Here is a 9461-nt window from a genome sequence, read left to right as displayed (position 1 = left end):
TAATAAAATTCACTCTTTTTTAATAAAAATACTCAAAGCTTATACATCCCATGCTATATCTATCATTATTCTAAAACAATTATGCTCTTGAATAGTCCCACAGTCTTTATAAGGCACTCGTTTGTGCTTTATTTATTTTCACAACACATCTCATCTCATCTAATTATTATAAATTTTTTAAATTTTTACATAAAATAAAATAAATAATTTAATTTTTTTAAATCTCAAAATAATAATAATATTAAAAAAATATATTCTATTAATATTTTATTTAATTTTAAACTTTTATCTCAATTCATCTCATTGTATCTGTAAAAATAAACAAGACAAGTGGTGTTAGTTGTGACTGCCACATAGGTCCTAAATTTAACATTACCCAGAAGATTGATATTTGACAGAGACAAGGCTCCTGCCCCCATTGATCAATTGGCCTCATTTGTTTTCGGAGATGAGATGAGATGAGATGAGATGAGATTAAAGTTAAAAAGTTGAATAAAATATTGTTAGAATATATTTTTTAATATTATTTTTATTTTAGAATTTGAAAAAATTGAATTATTTATTTTATTTTGTATTGAAAGTTGAAAAAGTTATAATAATTAGATGAGATGAGATGAGATGTTTTTCCAAAACAAACGAGGCGCAATCTTGGCAACAAAATTCAACCTAAGGAAAACAAAGTTTGTGGACAAAACCAAAATTTTAGCTTCATCTATTTCAAACCCATGAGTCATGACCATAAGTTTAGGAGGAATTTGGAGCCTCACAATTCAAGACAGAAATATATAGCAACCCATTTCATTAAATAAATTTCAATTTTACGAAATTATTCTTCATTTTATACAAATTTTTTAAAAAAATTGTGAAAAAAAATTGTAATTAAATCATTTTCCTTTTTCAATACATTCACACTGTATAGTTCTATTTTCGAAAAAAAAAATACTTTTTCAAAATTGGTATTGGTTTTTCTAGAAATTTATTGTGGATTATTTTTCTCAAGACACTTACAGAAGTCTTCTGTTATAGGTTCCCATCACCATGTCATTGCTAACAGTATGTTCTTATCCCTTATATTCAAAAGGGCAATTCCTTTCGTGTGCTGTCCAAACACTTTCTTGGTTCTTATTAAATGAAGACTTTCTCGCCTCGTTTGTTTTTATAAATTATCTTATTTAGTTATTATAATTTTATCAAATTTTTATATAAAAAATAAAAAATAATTTAGTTTTTTTAAATTTTAAATAAAAATTATATTAAAAAATAAATAATATTTTATTTAATTCTCAACTTTTATTTTATCTATGTAAACAAACGATGCCTGTTTTCTTTGTCTTGCTTCAACTTCCCAAAATTATCGTATGATTCCTTATAAACATGAACCCATAATTTGTATTTGATTCATTTGGAGTAAAATTATCAAAGAGACCATAGCTAATAGAGAGTGGCTATCTAAAAATTTTGAGTTATTCTATTTTTAAATCGGTATGTAGAGAACATCATTCACATTAATTAAATAATAAAATTTTGATTTATAAGATTCAAATGTTAAAATATATGTTTCAAATCAAATTATGTCATATAAACACTTTAAAATATATATTTTACAATCTATACACTGATTTGAGAATAAAATTTTTCAAAATTTTATATATTAAATATTAAGATAAAAAAAAAAGAGTATTGATATGTAAAAGAATTCCTTCAAATTATCACTCAATTTGTAATCACCTCGAGTAATTAATTTTTGCAATCATATGCATCAAACTATCAAAAAATTGCAACACACCCACTTTGACTGTTAAAACGGAAAAAATTAACCATAAGAATTCTAAAAATGACAAATTACAATTATTACATTCAAAATAAATAATCTTTCAATATAAATTATTCGTATCAAAAACATTTTTATGGTTAATTTTTGAATAGCCTAATTACTACGAATAATTAAGAGAGAAGAGAGTTTTGAGAATATATTTTGAAATGTTTTGTAAACTAGAGAATATGTAAAATAACAAGAATAAATTTGAAAGAGAGAACCTGGTGTTGAGGCACGTTGTGATAGTCACTTTTCTTTAGGAGTGGGCAGCGGGGCCCGTTCCCCGCTGACCCGCCCCGTTCGCCCCGCCCCCGCACATGCGGGGCGGGGGATCCGGCCCGCTAAAGCGGGGTGCGGGGGGCCCCGCCCGCACCCCATGGAAGATGCGGAGGCGGGGGGCAGATGGGGCGAGGCCCCGCCCCGCTTTTCCCCCGCCCTGCTTGAGTTATATATATATATATATATATATATATATATAAAATATAATTAAAACTATATATATATAAAAAATAAATAAATAAGTAGAGTGAAACGGCGCCGTTTTGTTATAGACAAAACGGTGCCGTTTCACTTAGGTCCGTCTGCTAAGTGCCGCCCCTCAACTAATAGTGAAACGGCGCCGTTTCACTAGAAGTGAAACTCCCCCCCCCTTCCCCGCGTCTGCTTCCCATTTCTCATTTCTGCATTCTCCAGTTCTCCTTCTCGAACTCTCTCCTCTCTCACTCTCCGTTCTCACTCTCTGTCTCTGAGTCTCTCGCCGATCACTCACACTCACTCTCTCTGACTCAGTCTCGCACTCGCATCCACAAGCCTCTCTCTCTCTCAGTCGAATCTCCGTCTCGCACGAGCAGCACCACCGCTGCCACTTCTCTGTCTCCGTCTCTCACTGGGATTTCGTCGCCACTCAAAGGTAAGAAATCCGAAACCCATTCTTTTTTTTTTTTTTGTTTTGGATTGGAGATTGGAGGAAGGTTGGGTTGAATCGGAGATGGAGGATGGGAAATTTGTGAATTTGTGTGCTGTGGAGAATTTTGTTTGTGTGTTTGATTCGTCTGTTTCTTTGTACTTGTGTGTTTGTTTTTGTTTGTAGATTGGAACTCTAAATCAATTTAGGGTTCCAATCCGAAATTTGTGCTTCAAATTTAGGGGTTTCAATCGAAACCCCTAACTCAATTTAGGGTTTCGGATTGAACCCCTAAATTGAGGGGGTTTCAATCCGAAACCCCAAATCAGTTTGGGGTTTCAATTGAAACCCCTAACTCAATTGAAACCCCTAACTCAATTTAGGGGTTTATGTTTGGAATTATGTCGTACGTGATTGATAAGTGCATGTTTGGAATTATGTCGTATGTTGATTGATTTTTTTATTTTTTGTTGTGTTGTGGAATCAGGAATGTCTTCTCAAAGAGAGTTCACTGATAGCTCTCCCACCCCTACCAGTACCCCTGCCCCTACCAGTACCCCTGACCCACAACCTAACCCTACTCCAACCCCTGGGAGTGGGAATACACCTTGCCCCGCCCCTAAGCCCACACAAAATAAGAAACCTGTTTCCGTAGTTTGGTCTCATTTTACCAAACTAGAGGGTGGTGACCCCAATAACCCACAAGCTAAATGTAATTATTGTGGGAAAATATATGGATGTCACTATAGGAAACATGGTACATCCCAGTTAAAGGCTCATTTAGAGGAACAATGCAAGAAGAGTCCAATATTAAGATCCTTAGTGGAGAAGGGTCAATCAAGACTAGAAATTGGACTAAAAAAAATGGCGGATGGGAGTAGTGGGGGTTCAACATTGAAGGGGTTCACAAAGTATAATGTTGATGAGTGTAGAAGGAAGTTAGCTCGTATGGTTGTCATAGACGAGCTCCCTTTTCAGTTTGTGGATGGGAGAGGGTTCCAAGAATTTGTCCAAGAATTGGAACCTAGATTTATGCTTCCTTCTCGCCACACTGTGGCAAAGGATATTAAAAAGATGTACTGGAAAGATAAAGATGTTTTGAGGGGCCAATTGGCGGGTTTGGTAGTTTGTCTCACTACCGATACTTGGACTTCAGTCCAAAATTTTAATTATATGTCTTTGACTGTCCATTTCATTGATTCTGACTGGATTCTCCATAAAAAGATTATCAAGTTTTGTCAAATAACTGATCACAAGGGTGAGACAATTGGGAAGGCCTTAGAGGCCTCAATCAAGGAGTGGGGGTTGAGTAGGGTTTTGACAGTTTCGGTTGACAATGCCTCGTTTAATGATGTCGCCTTGGGATATCTGAAGACTTATCTTAAAGAGGCAAATAAGACATTCTTGGGTGGTGAATATTTGCATGTTAGATGTTCTGCACATATCTTGAATCTAATTGTGACTGAGGGGTTAAAAGATGTTGATAACTCGGTTGCACGAGTTAGATTGACTGTGAAATTTGTGAGGTCTTCTCCTTCTAGATTGGAGAAATTCAAAATTGCTGCGAAGAGTGTAGGCATAACATCAAAGATGGGTCTTTGTACTGATGTTCCCACCAGATGGAACTCAACCTTCTTGATGTTGGAGGCGGCCCAAGAATATAAAAAAGCCTTTCAATTATTGGGTGATGAAGACATTCAATATGTCAAATACTTTGATGAGCACGGGAGTTTAGGATTGCCTAATGATGATGATTGGGAGGTAGTTACTACATTTGTTGATTTTCTTGGGCTGTTTTATGAAGTCACGTTGAAGTTATCTGCTTCTTTGCACCCTACATGCTATGAATTTTGTCAACAAATATGTAGGGTGAAAGAAGAATTAGACGACATGTGTAGGGGTTCCAATCTAAGGATGAGGGGGATGGCATTGACCATGAGGGCCAAATTTGACAAGTATTGGGGAGATTTGACTAGACTCAATATTTTGTTATATGTGGCTACTATTCTTGATCCCCGTCTAAAAATTTCTGGCATGTTATATGGTTTGGGACTTGCGTATGATCAGGCTTGGACTGATCTTATTGGTGAGATGGCCCGCGATACCCTTCATAGATTTTATGATGAGTTTAATGTAATTAAAGGTGGTACTACATCTACTACACCTACACATATCCCAACACCTCCTCCAGACACCGGGGCAACAAAGAAGCGTAGATTGGCATGGACGAAAACCCTCGCACATAATCTCACACTAGTCCATCAATCTACGGAGGTGGTTTTAGAGTTAGACAGTTATTTGTCAACGGATCTTATTCAAGATGATGATGATTTTGACATTTTAGGATGGTGGAAGGTAGCATCAAAGAAATATCTCATTCTTTCTGAGATTGCCCGTTGTATATTGGCCATCCCTATTAGCACCGTTGCCTCAAAGTCTGCCTTTAGTACCGGAGGGCGCATATTAGATCCTTTTCGTAGTTCATTGTCTCCTACAACTGTGGAGGCATTGATATGCACACAGAGTTGGACGATGGGAAATGATATTTATGTTCCGGATGTGTTAGATTTTAAAGAGACTGACGAAGAGGGTGGTGATCAGTCTGGATCTGGACCATCTGGTAATTATTGTTTTTATTTTATTATTTTGATTTATTTATATTCATTTCAATTTCATCAGTATTTATTTATATTCATTTCAATTTCATCAGTATTAATTTTAGTATTGATTGTTGTAGCAACACATGAAACGGCTCAGACGATGTCTACCTCCACTGCTATATGAACATGTGCTCAAGCCTCAAGCCTCAAGACTACCCATCCGGCCGCCCCAAATGTCACAGTCAAAAACCCAAACCGCTCGCATCTTTTTTTTGATTATTAATTTCGTAGATTTTTGAATTTTAAATTAGTCTATCAGATATATGTATTATATATTTTATTTGTAATTTTATAATGTTGATACAATGTCCCTTGGACACTTTTATTTGTAATTGTTTAGACAGTTAGACTTTTCTTTTTATTTTTGTAATAGCTTAGTTATTATTATTATTTATTAGTTTATTAGGTAGTAAACTTGTAGTCTATACTCTATAGTAGTATTTCATTAGTCTTAATTATATAAAATTGTGTTTTTTTTTTTTTAACTCTTCTTTTTTTAAAAATGTAAAATATATTTTTATGGGCCGAAAATGGCCCAGAAGCTGTTTCTGGGCCATTTTCGGCCCATTACAGCATTTTCTGGGCCAAAAAAGGCCCAGAAACCGCTTCTAGGCCCAAAAAAGGCCCAGAAACCGCTTCTGGGCCTTAGGCCCAGTACTGCTGCGGGGGTGCGGACGGAGGACCCCCTCCACCCGCACCCCGTCAACCGGACGGGGTCCCCCGCCCCCGCACTCCGGGGGCGGGGGGCGGATGAGTCTATTCACCCCCCGCCCATGCGGGGGCGGGGGGCGGGGTGGGGGCTACCCCGCCCCGTATGGGGCGGGTAGCACCCCTACTTTTCTTAGAGTAGATTTCGCCACCTCCAAATTTAAATATGCACTAGGCTTCTTGACAATCTACTCTTAAGATACAACAATATCGATTCCTGTTAATCTCTTTGTCGGAGAACACAAAAGGAGATTCTCGAACCCGATATAAAATAGTCAAAGTCCAAAGAAAGAAAGACAAAAAGAAGATGAAGTATTTCTCTAATTTTTGTAGAGAATTTAGAGTTAATGAATTTATGGGTGGGGTTCTCTATTTATAGAGAATGAAAAGGCACTTGTGAAAAGTCATAACTTATTTAAATGAAAGGGTACATGTAAAAATATATTTCTGAAAAGTCACAACTTATTTAAATGAAATGGTACATGTAAAAAGTCACATCACATAAATGAAATGGTACTTGTGAAAAATCACAACTTAAATGAAGGAATATTTTTGAGAAGTCACAACTTCTCAAATATTAAAGAATACATTAAAAATCTTTCTAATAAACAAAAGACATAACCCTTTATTTGGTTAGGAAGCAGTTAAGGCTCATATATCTAAGAGGCATACATTAGTTCAAGTATCAAAATATATTTTTATTTAAATTTAGATAATCAAACCGATATATTGAACAATAATAATGGTTCATATTGTTTTTATTTTATATCAAATATTTTAATTATTTCTAAATTGAAAAGACAATGAGTACATACTAATTACTACGTATTGACATAATGTTAAAAAAAAATAGATATAATAAAAAAGAAGAAGGGAAATAGAGTTAGATATAAAATAAAATAAAAACTACAGATTTTGAGGGTTAATTCTTACGATTTTTTAATTATGTTCGAGTGAATATAAAATATAAATATTTATTTATAAATAAATTATTATAAAAATTAAAAAATTACGAGAAACAGATCGAGATAATTACAACTTTCTTTGAAGTCGGTCACTTTTTGTAAAGCGAATCCTTAGGGCATGCCACAACTGCTCCCTTCGCTGCATCACTCTCCTTCTCCGACTCGGCATGTAAGCAAAAAGCACAGGCACAATCAAACACTAATTTCTTCACTTCAAAACGCCTTCTCTTTCATTGTGAACTCGCTTCTTTCTTTTCTTCTTTACGTTTTTTACGTGTTTGGTTAAATTTAGGTGGAATGTTTTGAAAGAGGGTTCTGATTTACCCGATAACTGTTAAACGTACATGATCGCGATTGCTCGGGAACACAAAGGTATGCTCCTTTTTTGTATTATGTTTTGTTTAATGATTAATCACTCTGTTAAAACTTAACCATTAATCCATAACTCTTAGAACTGTTGAATACTAATTGAGAAATGCTACTTATTACCCAAACACCAAACCCAAACACCAATACGTTATTTGTTATTTTTTATTTATTTAAATACACATATTTAAACACATCACTCATTATTATTTTTATTTGATAAATAGAATTTTTCATACTAATTTTGTTAAACCTTTAATCATCGGGATCATAACATTCAACTACGCTTCTGAACCCGACTTCATTCCTTTCACAATCGTTTATATGATACATTTTAAGTAGTTTATATATAAAATGCACCTTAAAATATGACGCAATAAGCATAATTAATAATGAAAAATTTAAAATAAGTGAAATATGAGTCGTAGTTGAATGTGCGCAATGAATAAATCAATGTATTTGCCGAAAATGGGACGCTGAAGGTCAGGGACTCAGGGGTAGTAGCCAGCCGATGTTATTAGCAACTTCTTAACCTTGCTGCACCTTCTTTTCAGTGAAAGGTGAGCTTCGGTACCCCAAACCACAAGCATCTCCATCCTTCCATTTTAATTACTCAATGCTCTTCAGATAACATTTCCTAATTCTAGGTCAAACTGATAATAGAGCATCGCCATCCTTCCATTTTGTGTCCCTCGGGAAAGACAATAGAGCTCCTCTAACCATCGTGATCGTCAGCCACTCAATGTTCTCCCACCCCAGCAACCTAACGCGAGGCATCTGTTGACAAGTAAAAGACCCCCCATTGTCAACCCAGAGTTCAAATTCATTTGCCTATACAGCAAGTAACCTATGAAAGCCCATCTTCCTAGATTTGCTCGACATGAGAATAACACAATTTGTTATTCAACTTAGCACTTACTAATTCGACAATTATTTTGAAGGAAAAAGCTTGAGGCCGGATGGGTTTGAAACCCATTTTCACATCCAACCAATAAAACAATGACATATAGGGCATTCTATAGAAATTCTCATTACACCCGCATACACCCCAAAATGTCTCCTTCTTCTTCTTTCTCCCCCTCCCTCCCCCATCTGCAAGACACACGAAACCTAAAGCCCCCCCAAAAAAAAGCACGAAGCCAAAGCTCCCTCTCTCTTCCCCATCTGCGCTCAACGCCGACGGAAGGTAGCCCCTGCAAAATCGTCTTCTGTTTGAAGCTCCCTCACGCCGAAGCTCTCTCTCCCACCAGAAATGAAAAGAAAACAAGTTCTGAGCAGTAATTCTTCGAACAGTGCTTGATCGGATCCCACTGCAGTCACTGATGGTCTTGGAAAACTTTAAATGAAGGGTTTAAATCACCAACATGGTTCATGTGTTTTGCGCAGTAATTGCTTGCCTGCCTCATCAAAATGAATGCTGCCCATGTGCATGTGCTGCTTTTCCCCATTCCCAGCCAACCCAAATACCCATTTTTTGAATTTCTTGATACTGTAGCCAATTTATAGAGATTGACATTATATTTTTCAAAAATTTTTGAAAAGGGTATCTTTATAAAATAAAATTTATACATGTTTCTATCATTTTCATACATACCCATGCATTACACTGATAGTGATGAAACTCACTATCAAACTTGAGCAGCTGTGTGCCTCAGTTTGGTTATGCAACCCAAAACCAGATGCAGCATCTTGGTAGATTTTGAGATCAGGGGAAAACAAGGAATTAATCCAACTCGGATGGGGGGATGGGGATGGACCTCTTGAGAGTGACTCTCCCTAAGGAACCTGTCCGGAGATTACTCCATTTTGTAAATGAAATTCCGCTGTTGATTTCTCAGTTGGGGGAGGGAGAAGGGAGAAAGAAGGAGGGGGAGATGTTTTGGGTACATGCGACTGTAACGAGAATTTCTATAGAATGTCTACGTGTCATTATTCTATTAGTAGGTGTGAAAATGGGTTTCACACCCGTCCGGCCTGAAGCGCGACTCTCTTTTGAAACTTAGGATTCTAAGTAAAGAAGAAAATAAAGTTTGCATCCTCCA

At 36.1% G+C, this 9461-nt stretch overlaps 2 protein-coding genes across 4 annotated transcripts in view; both read left to right on the top strand.

Annotated features, from left to right (window-relative positions):
- The first annotated feature begins 7143 nt into the window (after nt 1-7143).
- Nucleotides 7144-9461, top strand: part of LOC109000590 — a 5702-nt gene continuing 3384 nt past the window's right edge. Inside the window, exons 1-2 of one of the 3 annotated variants that reach the window (XM_018977523.2) lie at nt 7144-7222; nt 7346-7425. The gene's annotated coding sequence lies outside the window, so the exon portion shown is untranslated. Of the gene's footprint in view, nt 7223-7345; nt 7426-7887; nt 7980-8429; nt 8697-9461 lie in introns of those variants that run through there. The other 2 variants (XM_035685296.1, XM_018977524.2) reach the window with 2 other exon arrangements.
- LOC109000589 overlaps nt 8931-9461 on the top strand; it is a 26846-nt gene continuing 26315 nt past the window's right edge. The window contains exon 1 of the mRNA XM_035685295.1: nt 8931-9363. The gene's annotated coding sequence lies outside the window, so the exon portion shown is untranslated. The remainder of the gene's footprint in view (nt 9364-9461) is intronic.

Source organism: Juglans regia, chromosome 14 (assembly GCF_001411555.2).
Source record: "Juglans regia cultivar Chandler chromosome 14, Walnut 2.0, whole genome shotgun sequence".
Taxonomy (NCBI): Eukaryota; Viridiplantae; Streptophyta; class Magnoliopsida; order Fagales; family Juglandaceae; genus Juglans; species Juglans regia.
The sequence above is the reverse complement of the archived record's forward strand: the minus strand, read 5'-3'. Positions and strand labels throughout refer to the sequence as shown.